The 15,337-nt window shown below is 34.3% G+C and overlaps 1 protein-coding gene across 6 annotated transcripts in view; it reads right to left on the bottom strand.

Moving 5' to 3' along the window:
• Positions 1–15,337, bottom strand: part of LOC129238686 (mucin-5AC) — a 109,754-nt gene that overhangs the window by 40,903 nt on the left and 53,514 nt on the right. For 5 of the 6 annotated variants that reach the window (XM_054873799.1, XM_054873802.1, XM_054873798.1 and 2 more), the window contains exon 3: positions 2,191–2,271. The gene's annotated coding sequence lies outside the window, so the exon portion shown is untranslated. Of the gene's footprint in view, positions 1–2,186; positions 2,272–15,337 lie in introns of all 6 variants that reach the window. The other variant, XM_054873801.1, reaches the window with a different exon arrangement.

Here is a 15,337-nt window from a genome sequence, read left to right as displayed (position 1 = left end):
GGTTTATCGGTGGTACAAAATGTTCTCAGAAGGCCGAGAAGATGAGAACGACGAAAAGCGTGCCGGACACCTGAGCACTTCAACAACAGACGAAAAAATTGATGAAGTAAAGATTTGCCATTTGATTTTTTTTCAATGATTTGGGCATGAGACGGGTCGCCGCAAAATTCATACCAAACTACTCAATTTCGAGCATCGCATGAACATTGCTAATGAGATGTTAGACTCTGTCCGCGACCACACAAATTTGCTCAATCGTGTCAATGGAAGCTACCGCACGAACCAAAACCGAAAAAAGCGCGCCAAATTCGGTCGACTGAAAAGGTTTTGCCTACTGTTTTCTTCAGGGCAAAACGGCCAATAAGGAATATAACCTGTAAGTTATGCGCAATTTGCGCGAAGGAATCCGCCAGAAACGCCCGGATTTGGCTCTTGCATCACGATCGTTGCTCACACATCGTTGCTTGTGTTCGTGACTTTCTGGCCAAAAACAACACACTAAAGATGCCACAGCCGCTGTATTCCCCAGATCTGGCCCCCTGTGACTTTTTCTTGTTCTCAAAACTGAAGAGGCCCATGAAAGGACAACGCTACGCTATGATTGACGAGATAAACACGGCATCATCGACGGAGGAGCTGAACAATATAAAAAAAAATATTTTTTGAAGTACGTCGAAGATTGAAAAAAAACGTTGGCACAAGTGCATAATATCTCATGTAGATTACTTTGAAGGCGCCAAAATAGACATTAATGAATAAATAAATAATTTTTGAAAAAACACAAAATTCGTGATACTTTTTGAACACACCTCGTACAAGATACTCCTAACCTACTTGTTCAGAAATTGGCGCAGCCCAATTGGACATGGTTTAAGCCGTAGTATATTATGATATTGTAAAAATAATAATTTTGTGTAGTTTGTAATAATCAAAAATTATAAAAAAATGTCTTAAAATTTTTTTTCATAATATTTTTTTTATTTTCTTTTAATTTTTTTTATTTTGTTATTTTTTGTTATAGTTTTATTTTTATATAATTTTTTTTTTTTTAATTGTCATGGTAAGGGGTTAACATCACTAATCTCACTGGTATGGGGATAACATCACTAATCTCCTCCTACTTTTTTCCTCCCCCATCACTCATCACGACCAAAATTGGAGTGTAATAACCTGTAATGTATGTATGCATGTCTGTATGCATATAACTGATGTTTCCACGCCACACAAATTCTATTGTTTGCTTTGCAAGAAAAACACCGAAAAGTGCCGAAAGCAATTACGCCGTCGCACTTAACTCAAATGACCTTACTTTATTTTACAGCAATGCGTAAAAACAAAAAAAAAAGAAACAAAAAAAACAATGAATGAATGAGAAGAATAAGAAACGGAAAAAACTATCAGCTTCATTAAAGAGGGTCTGCAATAGCCGTAAAAGTATGTACCCATACAAGTACAATGAACACAAAGAATAGCAGAGAAGTAATCATGCAACGCCTCCATGCAAAAAATAAGAATGAAAATACAAAAGATTGTCAGAATACTAAGCCACAAACCGAAATCTTGGAGTCTACCAGTCGGCAAAAGAATCGTCGTACTGTAAGTCACTACATACTTACATATTTGAATAATAAACTTTGCATATTCCCAACCACCTTGCATTGTGTACCCTATGCATTCATGCTTTTTATACGCACTCTCTTGCATTCGCATTGTGGACCTCTTGCAAAAAAACCAAAAACAGTAACGATTTTGCAATACGCAAAATGCTAACAATGAGGAACACCCAAGTTACTCATACGCCGCGTCAGCTTCAAAGCAAAAAAGAAACCAAACCCTAGCCAAACGACCGCTCATTGTTTGGTATTGCGAATACATATTTCTTTTACGGAATTAAGCAATATGCCACGCCATTAGTAATTTCTAATGCTTTTATGAGGCTCATACAGCGGTGTTGGTAACATTGTTTACTAGCCCATATGCAAATACTTGTATGTATTATGGGCGATTACGCTAACGAAAGGACAGGAAGTAACTGAGGTAGAAAAACAATGGTTTTTGTTTGTTTTATTTGCCGCTATTTGCATGATGGCGTGAAACTCATAATTTCTCAGTTTTCACGCTAATTACTTATATTTAGTGCGTATGCTTGCTTAGGTGTTAATTTGCATGCATATGCAAATACTTACTTACTTCTAACGAGGTGTGGATGTAAAAACAATAGCGATTCACTTGTGACAACAGCCAAGTTGATTGTGTGGAGGTGACATTAATCTGCAAGAAAGAGTAAACAAATAATGAAAACAACTGTGTTAGTAAAAGTAAATTAATACATGATTTTACTACTAATTTTCTAATACTTGTAATCGCGAAATAATTGACTAATTGTGATACGTTCTTGGATGGATGGATTTCGAGGTGGACGCAACGAGTGCACGCAACGAGTGATATATCTAATTCAAAGCATTCGATATAGCTCTAGCTCAACTGTTATGAGTGCTCTTAATTTAATTCTTTCCGAAGGTAATTTGTATGACCACAACCATAAGCGCCTTTCGAGGTATCTGTCAGCTGTCTCTCTATTATTATTGGGTGAATCTTGATGAATCTAAATACCTCCTCAAATTTTTTGTTCCATACACAAAAGGATTTGGAGTTGCGCCAACTAATTGTACGATTTTTTCTCTTGCGATAGCTGCACATTCGCAGCGAATGGACTCTGGAGTTTTATCATCCAGTTGGCAAAAATATCATACGCTTGTTTGTACTAATTTAAGTTTGCTGAAATGATAACGAAAACAAAAGTGTCTCGTGTAGTATCTAGTGGGAGCTCCTAAGTCCTCTTTATCCAGGTTTAGGAGCATATTTGATGCGCTTCTGGAGGGAAAGATAATCTGTTTAACCTGCCTCTATCTTGTACTCCCCATTCAGTGTCGTGTGAATTCCCTGTCCTCTCTGAATTTGACAATTATGTGGGCGATATTAAGTTGGAATCATCTCAGATTGTACTTTTCAGTTTTCCTGCTTTCGAAAGATTAAGATTCAGACATCTTAGAACATGCTTAGAACTAACTAACTTTTAGCTAACTACTCTGTGCTATCGCTCTTTATTTATTAACCGCCTGCGAAAATTTCCTCTAATCATGCAGCGGTTCGTTAGTGCCACTAATGCCTAGTTCTTTTTCATTTAATAGTATCACAATTAGCGAATACTTTTTTGACAATCCAAGTGGAATAGAACATGACTAGGGCTAGCCGAAATTTCCAAACACTTAGGCTGTTTTGTCCATTGTGTCTAAGACGACGAAAAAGATTTTAAATACAGGCAAAGAACAAGAAAGTGAGAATTTATTGCATTTATTGCAATTTTTCCAATTCTTTTAAGAATCTTAGCAGTTTTTCGAGGGAAAGTGAATGTATGTAGTTCTTCCATACTCAAGACAGTCCAACGGTCTACCATCTATACTCAAGAACTGGGTTTTAAGCCATACTGGACAGTGGCAGAGAAAATATTCTGTACTATTCTCATTATCCAGACAAGATGTCATCCGCATGGAATGTGCTCCGTAAATAGTTCTATCAACCTTTTCAGGAAACACTTGATTGTTCTGTAGATGTCAGTAACGCATCAATGGCTCTCCAAGTTATTCCCTGTTCTTTAGGGGACACTATTTATTCTAAACTATCCTAACGAGGTATTCCAATTAACAATGGCATTTAAGTAATAATGATGCATGAAAAGTCAAAGCAGAAATAGAGCTAATATCTACAAGTATTTACTACGCAGTTCCATCCATTCCCATACATTCTGCATTTCCAAAGCTCTCGCAAAGCTAAATTGTTTTCATAGCTATGCACGCAGAGTTCAGCTAATTTTTAATAAAATTAACCGTGAATGCTGTGAAAGTGAATTTTCCCAAGCGAGTACATTGCCGGTATAGCGCAGCGCAAATCACAGCGCAATTATTATCCAATTTAAATGCAAAGCTTGTAGTGAGAATTTTTCAAGATGAATTATTTATTGCGCGCATAAATGCATATAAAATACTTTGTATGCACTTTGGATAGGTTCAGCCCCATCTAGGGCAGGTAAGCAACCACAAATATTTTACAGCAACTTTTAGCGGAGGAAGAACAATTGTTGCTCTAAAACTTACTCATCATTATTTAAAGCTAAATGTCTTTGAAGTGTAATTAAAGTACAGCCATAATTCTGACTTGCTCACATTCACTCACTACGCCTAGCTTGCAAAGCAATGATTTACGAATTTGAAACCCAGCTCGCCACGTTGACTAAGCATCTGAGATATGTTTGCATGTAAGTAATTGCTTTCGAGAAAATTGGCTCCCTACCACGTATTTTGTTGTTTTAAATTATTGTCATCTAATTCGTATGACTGGACAATGCAAAATACTTACATAAGGCCTGTTTTATTCGCCCTTTCCCCGCTCCCTATAATATTGCATGCGAAAGCAATAACAAAGTTATCGAGCAAGATTCGCCGCTAGCGAGTATGGCTATAGCTCATTAGACTCATTTACAAAAGTGCAGGGTGCCCCAAATATCATACAAAATTATGTTTAAAAATGGAATTAGGCAAGTGAAGGAGTGTATGAACTTAGAAGCCAACTATTTTTGAATACCAGGCTCATGTTTTCCAAAAAAATTAAAGTTTTTTTATAACTAACTTTCGTTCTTATATCAGATTTCAGCAAATTTCCAAGACATCTGGCCCCTTTAATTTTAAAATTATCGTAAAATTTTTAATAAAAAGTAAGCTAAAAAATTAAAAAAAAAGAATTTGATTTTGAGACATTCTAATGAAAAATTTTATATAGTTTTTATTTTTATTTTTATACTATTTTTGGAAAGTAGCATAATTTTTTGTTCAAAATTTGTTCGTAATAAATATATGAAAAATAAAATTCTTCAGCTAATGAATAATTTTTTTTTCAAAAAAAAATTTTTAAACGATGTTTTTTAACCTAAAAAACTAACAAAAAATTTTAAAACATTTAAGATTTTAAGTCGTAATCTTAAAAAAATAATTACTATATAGTTTCTAAAAGTGAAATATTTTTGTGCTTTAGAATAAAATATACTTTTTTTTGGGAGAAAAATTAATTTTTTCTTGATATTTTTTCTTTGTAATATTTTTTCTTTATAAAATGTTGAGTCTTATTTTATATGGAAAATTTTTGTACATAATTTTTTATCTTCTTCTATAAACAAATCTATTTTTTTGTTCAAAATTTTTAAGATATTTTTTTTATATTATTCAGAGAACAAAAATTTTGAACAAAAAATAGTTTTATTCCAAAAAAAAAAAAATTTTAAGTTTATTTTGTCTTTAAGACTTATTTTATGTGGAACATTTTGGTTTATAGATTCTTTAAGTGAAATGTCCTCGATGCTTTTTATATTAAATTTTTTTTTTCTTTTCAGGATAAAATATACTATTTTTTGAAAAAAAAAAAGAATTTCATTTAAAATTTTTGGCATTTTTTTTGTAACATTTGGAAAACAAAAGGTTTTGTTTTAAAGTATACTTTGTCCAAAAAAGTAACAAAACAAATTCTAAAACAATAATTTTTTAGGACAAAATTTACTTTTTTGGAAGGAAAATATATTTCTTTTATTCAAAATTTTAAGTATATTTTTTATAGTATTTGGGAAAGAAAATTGTTTTCCATACATATTTTTAAGTATATTCGGTTTTTAAAATTACCAAAAAAAAAATGTAAAACACTAAACATTTGTGGACGCTTTATGAGGGAAATTTTATTATATAGTTTCTTAAAGTAAAATATCTTCGATTATTTTTTATATTAAATTTATTTTTTTTTTCCTAAAATATACCATTTTGGAAAAAAATATTCATTCTTTTATACAAAATTCTTAGGATTTCTTTCTTTTTTTTTTTGTTTTGGAAAATCTGGGAAAAAACCACAAAATTCTGAAAAATTACACATTTGAGACTTCAAGTGGAAAATCTTTTTACATGTTTCTTAGTGAAATACCTTTAGTTTATTTTATCATTAAAATTTTTTAAGATAAAATATACAATTTAATGTTTTGTTCAACATTTTTGGATCATTGTTTTTTGTTTTCGGTAGTATTTAGAAAATAAAAATTTTCAACAAAAACGTAATTATTTCCCAAAAAAGAACAAAAAAAATTTTCAAAATAAAATTCTAAATTAATTAAAATTTTTACGCCTTATTCCACTTAAAAAATGTTGGTACATAATTTCTTGCAGTGAAATACTTTCAATTCTTTTTTAAATAGAAAAGGACATTTTTTTAGATAAAATACGCTATTTTCGGAAAACTAAAATAATATAAATATATATAGAAGTATAAATAAATATAAATGTATTTCGAAAATAGTATTTTAGTTTTGAACAAAATGTTTCAAAATTGTAATATTATATTTGTAAAACAATCATTTTGTTGTTTTTGTTTGAAAAATATTTTATTCTACAAAATTAACGAAAAATTCAAAAAATGTTGAAAAGAACCGAATATATCTCACTTCAAAAAACTATGCAGCAATAAAAAATTTCAAAATTATTTAACCCGTTTATTATAAACCCGTTTTCAGAAAAATTTGCGGCAATGCCCAAAATATTTGGATCACTTAAGATGTAATCGCTTTGTTCCAACTGGCTTCGCTATAAATCCAAACATCCAAGAACTTATTGGGGGTTTCCGACCCTATCTCAATAGGCTCTAACGAAATTCGCCGTAAGGTCCAAAATCGAAAAAATGTATCAATAAAGGGCATTCAGATGATATTAAAATATATTTATTTACACCACTCTGCTATTTAGAAATCGCCTAATATATTTACACTTAAAATTGGTGCATTAATCCAATATGAAGAGTGCGGCCTCTGTTCCAACTCGTATTGCACGGCTTGATCTTGTCCTACAAAGTGTGTGCGCTACGATTCTGTGCCCCTTATAAACAACAGATAGTTTTTATGAGTAGCTCTTTCATTACAGAAATGTACTAGAAGGTTTCCATTACCATTCAAAGTTCCCATTACTACTTTTCCTATCATTTGATGTTTTATCTCCACAGTGAGTATTGAACCTGGGACCACCCGAATGGTGGGTATGGGCAGCAGGTGCCACCAGAATTCTTTATGTAAATACATAAATCTTATTTGAAATTTTAATTTTTTTTTTGAGTCAGCAAGTTACGTAATACGCAGGTCTAAAAAATGCAACTTTTTTTTTATAGAAAATATAGCGGACGCAAAATCAAACAATTGAGCTAAGGTCATTAGCTTGAACGTTCTGAGAGATTTGGAGTCACTGATTACTGCCTTTATAAATTGTGAAAAATTTACATCCCAATTGAAATCAGCGACGCCAAAAACCCCTGAGTAGTCATTTTTATGAGTTTAAATTATAATAATTTGCAATCCGATTACCTTCGCTCGATTTTAAAGGGTTAATCTCATTTTATTCAAAGTTTATGATTTTATAATTTTTTTTTTTTTATCTGCTTAGATAGTTTTTTATAGTGTAAGGATCAAGTTTTGAACTGAGTAAAAGTTGAAGTGTATAGCATGTCAGGTTTTTAAGAAAGAAAGGGATAAAAGCACTCGAAACACGTTATTTATGTGCTTTCTCTTCCAATTTTTTATACTTCTTTTTATACGTGTTTTTACCCCAGAATCGTATTCAGCACACGACTCTACATCAGAAACCAGTATCATATCCACAAAAACAAAAACAAAATCTCGAGCCTCTAAGTACTCTTTACCAGCCCTTAACCTCACACAATCACTCTCCCTGAATTTTTCATGTACCAAAACATATCCACATTTACATAACACAAATTTACATATCCACATACAAATTTACATATCCACATACATATGTATGTACGAGTATAAACATTAATTATTTTATTTTTTGTCCTACGTTAGTTTAAATTTAATTGGAATTGTGGCAATAGAAATATTCATTTTGTATTCATCGTATTCATATTGTATTCAATGAAAGTCAAGTTCCCTTATATGAAGATGAACTTGACTTTACGCAAATGAGCTCACTGGTCGAGCTCGTCGAACGATAGTTGTTGGGCAACTAAAAAGCATCTAACTACATTTAATGGAACCAAGCCTCTGTTAATTTGTATGCAACTATTTATTTACAACATATTTTTATGAGCGGTGGCAGTTTGTCTAACAAATATAAGTAATTGCACTTATGCATATAGATTCTAATAAATTTTCTAACAACAGACGCTCACTGAATTTTTCCGAGATTACAACAGAAGGTATTACAAATTTATGTTTTTATTTCTAAACAATAAACACCAACTGGAAATATTTCGAGTGACGCAATAACAGCTGGTATTTTAAAAATGCGCCATTATCTTTTGGATGAAATTTCAGCAAGAAGAGTGAAAGAACACCCCTCCTTGGGAGTGATAAAATAAAGTTGATTGTTTTCGCGTTGCAAGTTCGTAGCATTATTTTGGCAATCCTGTGAGAGATCGAAGCTTTCCATATAGACTGTGCTTCCAGAGTTAGTTTCTCGTCTAGTTTGCCGTCTTCAAAACTGAGCGTTCGACGTACTCATTCTGGGCAAGCTGGTGTCTGCTTTAGCAAGCTTGTCAACTCTCTCATTTCTCTCTATTCCCTTGTGCTCTGGTAAACAGTAAATTGTGACCTGTCTATTCTCGCAGAGCTAGTCATTACAGCCATATAGCTTTGGTTACAGCATAGATCTCTGCTTGAAACATGCTACAGAGATTAGGAAGTCTGAAAGACTTTAGGCGATCAAACTGCTGGCAGAAGACAGCCGCTCTTATTCCTCCCGCCACTTTGGAGCCTTCTGTAAAGAAATTGTTTGCGTGGTAATCGGATTTGAAGCCCTTCTGACAGCCATTCTGTAAATACATGCCTCTACCAGGCCTCTCGCCAAAGTTTACTTGAGGAATAACGTCGGCTGACCTTCCATTTTCCATGCAGGATGTATGTTACTATGACCCAAAAGTCTTTGTGAAAACGCCTAAATGATAAACAAAATCACTTTTAAAAATAAAAACTATTGTAAATATATTTTTTCTTTGTCAATTCTACTTCTAACTTCAACCATAATGAACAGATGCATCACACGCCGAAGGTTCAGCCACATCAATCTCACGCACGCACACTTCATGAAAAAGATAGTTCCGTCAGTATGCCAAATTTCCCGAACTGCTGCCCATTTCATCCATTTCTAACGATTACCCTCATCTAAATTACCCAAAAATATTCAATTTGCCTAATCTAAGTCTATTAGAGCTTCTCAATAAATCGAATGAAGGGAATATTAAACAGATTTCCAAATTTTGTAAAAAGAAAAGTTTTAAAACCAATATTAGCGACAGTAATTTCCAGTCCCAAGAAGAAATCTTAATTTATAACACTGTGAGCTTAATAATACAAAAAAATATACTCACATACATTTTTAACTTTTAAAATCTAAAGCATAGCATTTCTGTCAAATAAGTAAAAATCTAAAAAGTACTACACATAGATAATTTTTTTTTAACCCACTCATTCAGCTCTCAAATTTATTGTTTCCTCAATTAACATTACCCGCTTTTACGTCCAAGTGTTTACTTTCATTTTTACTATGAAGAGACTTTTAACAGAGAGTAAATATCGGTTTACAGTTGAGTATCCAAAAATATATTGCACACAGTGTGCTTGCAACGCACCAATTCCGTTCGCAACAGCGTAGCTCACCGCAAAATAATGTTTGTATCTTTTACAATTTAATATAATAACAATAATAACGAAGACAGCCTTTAAGCAAATTTTCCAGACAATACGCACTCACTCGTGAGTCACAAAAGGCTATCACTCATTTCAGCCAAGTTTAAGTGTGGAAAAAGACGCAACTTCATGGTAAGCCATCAACGAAATTCATAGCATGTGCAAATAAAATAAATGCGTAGAAATTTGATAATGTGAAAACAAAAATCCATTATATGTAAAAACATACAAACGCAACAAAACCCCTTTTTGGGAAAAACAAATATCAGCGGCTATAAAATATTGAAAAATAGAACAAAAACTGCTCAAGAGGAAGACAATATCACGGCACTTGTGTAAAAGGGAAGAAGGTTTTTCAGAAGAATTGCTTATTTTTTTTCGGATAAATTTGATTTTTTGATTACTTGATTGGGGATAAATTTCTGGTGTGCTTAAGCTTGTAATTCTTCTTCTCCTAAACGGATTGATCGATTTTGACACAAAAATGTATTTGTACTCATGACATCGCCTGGATGGCTCTTAGTTATGGGTCGGCCTGGCAAATTGCGCTGAAGTCGAAATATTTCAAAAAACGTATTTACGCATCATTTTGGTTCACTCTAATGTGCGTACCTTAGTTGCACTAGAAAATAGGCTATATTTAAAAAAAAAATTAAAAAAAACAATGGCTGTATATGGTTCAATTCAAAACGCGTTCAGAATACATATCAACTGCTGAATTAGAACTAGTTAAAGACACAAGAAAATAGGCTATTTTATACAGGACCCGCTAGGTGGCTTGCAGTTTAAAAAATGTATGAACCAATTATGCTTCAGGGATGCAGACCACAAACAAAAAGTGACTTTCATGATGCAATGGAGTCTCGAGTGTTAAGTGTAGTGTTTTTTCACTCAAAATACGTAATTTTTTACTTACTCAAAGGGTAAGGAAGCCAAAAAAGAGCCTCAACTATGAATAATTTAGCAGTTGGATGAAATTCGGGTGTATCCCAACATTTTTTCATATACATACAATAGTTTAAGTAGAGAAACGAGTTGTTGGAAACGGCGTCGAAATGTGACTTCATCGGTCAGACTCATCTCTACCGGGGCGATGACCTTTTTGTACTCTGTAAGTTTGGCCTACAGAAAGCGAATTTTGGAAACACATTTCCCCGCGTAAGCCTTTGTGTAAAGATTCACCGGAGGATAGTGAATTCTTGCCTTTTAAGGGCAAGATAGCTAAACTGCAATCCAGACACTGGATTGGGCTACAAAGCAGATACACTGGCAAGATGAAGATCTGCCATGAATAAAGTTCTTACAGAATCGATATTCACACCACTGGCACCACTGCAATCACGAATACCTTCAAATCACTGATTGCAGTTAGCAGAACGTTATGGCCCACCTACAACCTCAAACAAACGTCAACATTGATAAGCATGGCGCGTGGAGAGGTCTAGAGTCTCATAGCAGTCATACCCGGCTTTTGGTGAATCAGGGAAAAAGCAGCCAACATGGGCATTTCTCACAACACACACTGTCACAGGTGTAAACAGCCAGAGAAAAACGAAACAATTTTCAATTACTTTTGTGAATGCCCTGCTCTATGGAAGGACAGAGGGTCGCCCTGGGGAAACCACTGTTCGAGAGTCTTCAACAACTCACTGGCTTAGACGAGAACAACTTAATAAGGTTCTTGAACCGCACAGACTGAATATAGTCGTGCTGTAAAAAATTAAAAAAAAATATACCCCACGACAAAAGAATAGCACATCAACATTTTGACTAGATTTAACTACTTTTCCTCCTTTTTTTAATATCTGTTATTTTTGTGTAGAAGCATAGCTGATTTTCTAACTAAAACCATATAAGCCCAATTTTTAAACTTTATACAAAATTTAGAAGAAATCCTCAAACTTTTCAACCCAATGTCACGGTTCAAACGGAAGTCTTTTTTGCATCGAATCGTTATGGGTGATGAAAAATGGGTGTATTTCTACAATCCCAAATCGCTTCGGCCACAAGGCAATAGTGTGTGTTTTCTGGGTCAACGTGATATGATTTGGTACGAGCTATTAAAACCAGGTGAAACAGTTGACGGTGCACGCTACCAAAGACAATTGGCCAATTTCAACAGCGCTATTCACCGAAAACGCCCAGAATATGCCGATCGGCGTCACAAAGTAATTTTTCTTGATGACAATGCACACATGCCCCGCCACATCGAGCAAGAGCGACCCGGGAATTGGTGGAGACGTACGATTGGGAACCGCTGGTGCATGCGACTTACTCACCAGACTTTCGATTATCATTTGCTTGCAGCGATGGGCCACCCACTTTCCGAGCAGTGCTTCAATTCTCATGAAGAAGCCAAAAAATGGCTCGATGATTGGTTTGCGGCCAAAGACGTCCAATTTATTTTGAAGATTAAATTTGTAACCGTTTTTTTGTTAGTAAACGTTTGAAATTGAAAGCAAGTCTCATTTCATAGGTATCTACCTGGTAAGTGGAAGTTTAAAGTTGCTGAAGAATTTCGTTAATTTTTAAATTTTTTCTCCCAAACGGTGTTGCATATTTTCCCTATATAAAAATGCACCACATAGAAATTTTTATAATTTTTATACGAAATTTGAAAATACGATTTATATAGTTTTAGTTAAACAATGAGCCAAGATTTAATACAAAAATAATGAACATTCGCAAAAAGAAAAAAAAATAGTTAAAACTAATAAAAATGTTGATATGCTATCTTTTGCCGCTGGCTGTTAGTCTTAAATTGAAGGAAACTATTCAAGTTTTATGTTCGCCTAAAAGCTGCCAGATGCTAGCATGTAGCGCACTCTATAGAATTTCAAAATGCCTTAACAAAACAAATAATCCACTAGCAGATTAGTAACCACAAAAATGAAAACCACCAAATTGAATAACCTCCTCATTTTCGGCAGTCGGTAGATATTTATGAATAAAATGATATGGAATGAAAAGCGCACGCAGCCTAACCAACCAACGAATGAGCGTCGTTTTGATAAGTGAATGATGAATGAGGTGCGCTTGAAACGCATGCAGTCTCAAGTTGCTAGGCGCTTACCAGCAGAGCGTGCGCTCGCCTTTAACTTCCAGCACAACACGAACGATATTGTGTTACGTTGGTGTAACAGCAGATAAGTAAATTTTTCTAGCGTGCCGTTACGGCTGTCATGACCAACGCAAAGCGTCTTCTTGCCTGATTAAGGTGTGTTCTGTGCAGACCGATAAATAAATAAATAAAAAATAAAAAGTAGATATAAAAAAACGCATACATTTCCATTGGAACGAAGAAGAGTAAATGTTGTGGCTACCACGCGTTTTTACGAAGTAGGGCAGAAAGTGAAAACAAACCGCGTAGCAAACACACAAATGAGAACTTTTCTTCATTACATACGTAGGTTAAGTTTTTGGGTAATCAAGCTACAATTTTACCAAAACAGACATGCATGTAATTCCTATACTTAGGTTTGACTCCACCCACCCATTGCCCAAGCCCAACAGTGACGACCTTAATTCGCTTTTGATATGTGCGCCAGCGTAAAGAATAAATTGGGTAGAACATACAACCCACAGATATACCGGTACGTATTTATATACCTGCATACGTATCGCATCTAACACACTTAAGCACGTTGATATGTAAATTAGTGTTGTGTGACAGTGTTTACAGAAACACCTTTTCAGCATGCAAAGAGGCAGCTAAGCCCAACCTGAGCAACCATCCACATTAACCTATTTCGAGTCGCCGAATATGTTTTGTACCTTTTAGTAGATTTTAAATGCAAAGCGATTGTACGGACATACGAATATATATTCTTGTGTGTGTATTATCTCCCAATTGTATGCGCGTCATATACAGGGTGATCAAATATAAGGTCTGTATTGTTTTTTGTTAGCCGAAATGTAGGGTCAACTGTTCCTGGCGCATATTTGTGTAAAAAGTGTGTGAGATTGGATTATTGATAAACAATTGAACTGCTTTTTTTTCATTTTCGGTCAAATGAACGTAAAAACGAAATGTCCCCTAAATAAATGGTGAACAGCTCAGCAGCCCTGGAACGCAAAATTTACCATTTCTTCCCGAAATAAAATGTTAAAGCTATTTGTTGCTTCCGCAACAGTCCCGCACTAAACGTGACAGTTTTCACAACCAGACTTTCTCCGCAGAACGAAATGAATCGCTTTACTCTTGAACAAAGTTGGAACATTTTTCGAACTTATTTTCAAAGTCAGTGTGAGATAAACCCCACGATGCGTTTTTTTTAAAGAAATCAAAATCATACTTTTCCATACTGAGCGTTACAAGCGCATGATAGACACTTTTTGTAGGCGGAAATTGATACGGAAATAGATGTCGTCTTTGACGATCTTTGATTGTAGAAAAATGGTGTGCCATGCCATACAGCCAATGCCACAATCGATCCTTTGTGCGCTAAATTCGGCAATCTTTTTACGAACCGTCTCGGCGATATCAATTGTCACCTCGAAACTATGACCTCACGTTGTTAGATTATTATGTGAAAGTCCTTGAAAACCGAACTATCCATTAACTATTCAGGTAATTGCGGCGAATATCAAGCAAGCCATTTGCGGGATAAAGCCAGAAACCGTCTCCAAGGTTTTGGAAAACGAGACATCCTGCGCTACTACGAAGCCAGCCCCATGATTGAAGTCGTGTTTCATTTAATAATGGGAATGTTTGCTGTCGGATAAACTAATAATATACCAGAAAAGATTGTTTTTCCATAAATTTTTTTAAACAGCTGAAGTTGGCTGTCGAATTTATTCAGAAAAAACATATTTTTTGAGCAGACGTATTTTAAATTTGGTCGCCACGAGGGAAAATCAAAAGTTCACGGAATCGAAGATCAAAACCACTTGAAATAATAAGCTTCAGTCTTATCACCGGATAAAAAATTTAATCGGGAAGAAAATATCAGCTATGGAAAAAATTTAGATTCGTGTTGTGTTTGAAGTTTCTAAATTATTATTATTATTAGCAGAGAACTTAGCACTGCGACGTGGAAAATCAATTGCATCCGTTTCGTAGATTTAGAGTAATTCTCTGAATATCTCAATAAAATTTAGTAGTATCCCATTTATTGAAAGATGCCGAAAGATGCACGTTTGAACAAATAAAAAAAATAGCAGAAAGAGTTGGAGTCTTCTACGATCGTTTCAAATATCCTTAATGATCACTTTGGTATATCTAAGATCAGCACAAGTTGGGTACGAGGAATGCTCAGTTCGCTTTAGAAGCAACATCGTGTCTAGTACACATGCGAATGCAGATACAGAACAGATATATTTATGAAAGGTATTGTTATTGGAGATATAACTAGGAGGCTATAAGGCTATAAGCCTGAATTGAAGCTCGAATGAAGTTTTGGTCAATTATCAAGGAAAAGTCGTCAGTATTTCGGGAAAATACTACGCCATGCAATGTTCCCCTTCATAGAAGTCAAGTTGCGAGTGTGGCTTCGAATACGTCTAACTGCGCTCCCCTTAGTTTAGATTTAGGCATCTCAGACTGTTATTAATTAT

The sequence above is a fragment of the Anastrepha obliqua genome, chromosome 2, assembly GCF_027943255.1.
Source record: "Anastrepha obliqua isolate idAnaObli1 chromosome 2, idAnaObli1_1.0, whole genome shotgun sequence".
NCBI lineage: Eukaryota > Metazoa > Arthropoda > Insecta > Diptera > Tephritidae > Anastrepha > Anastrepha obliqua.
Note: the sequence above shows the minus strand (reverse complement) of the source record. Positions and strands in the feature narration are given on the sequence as shown.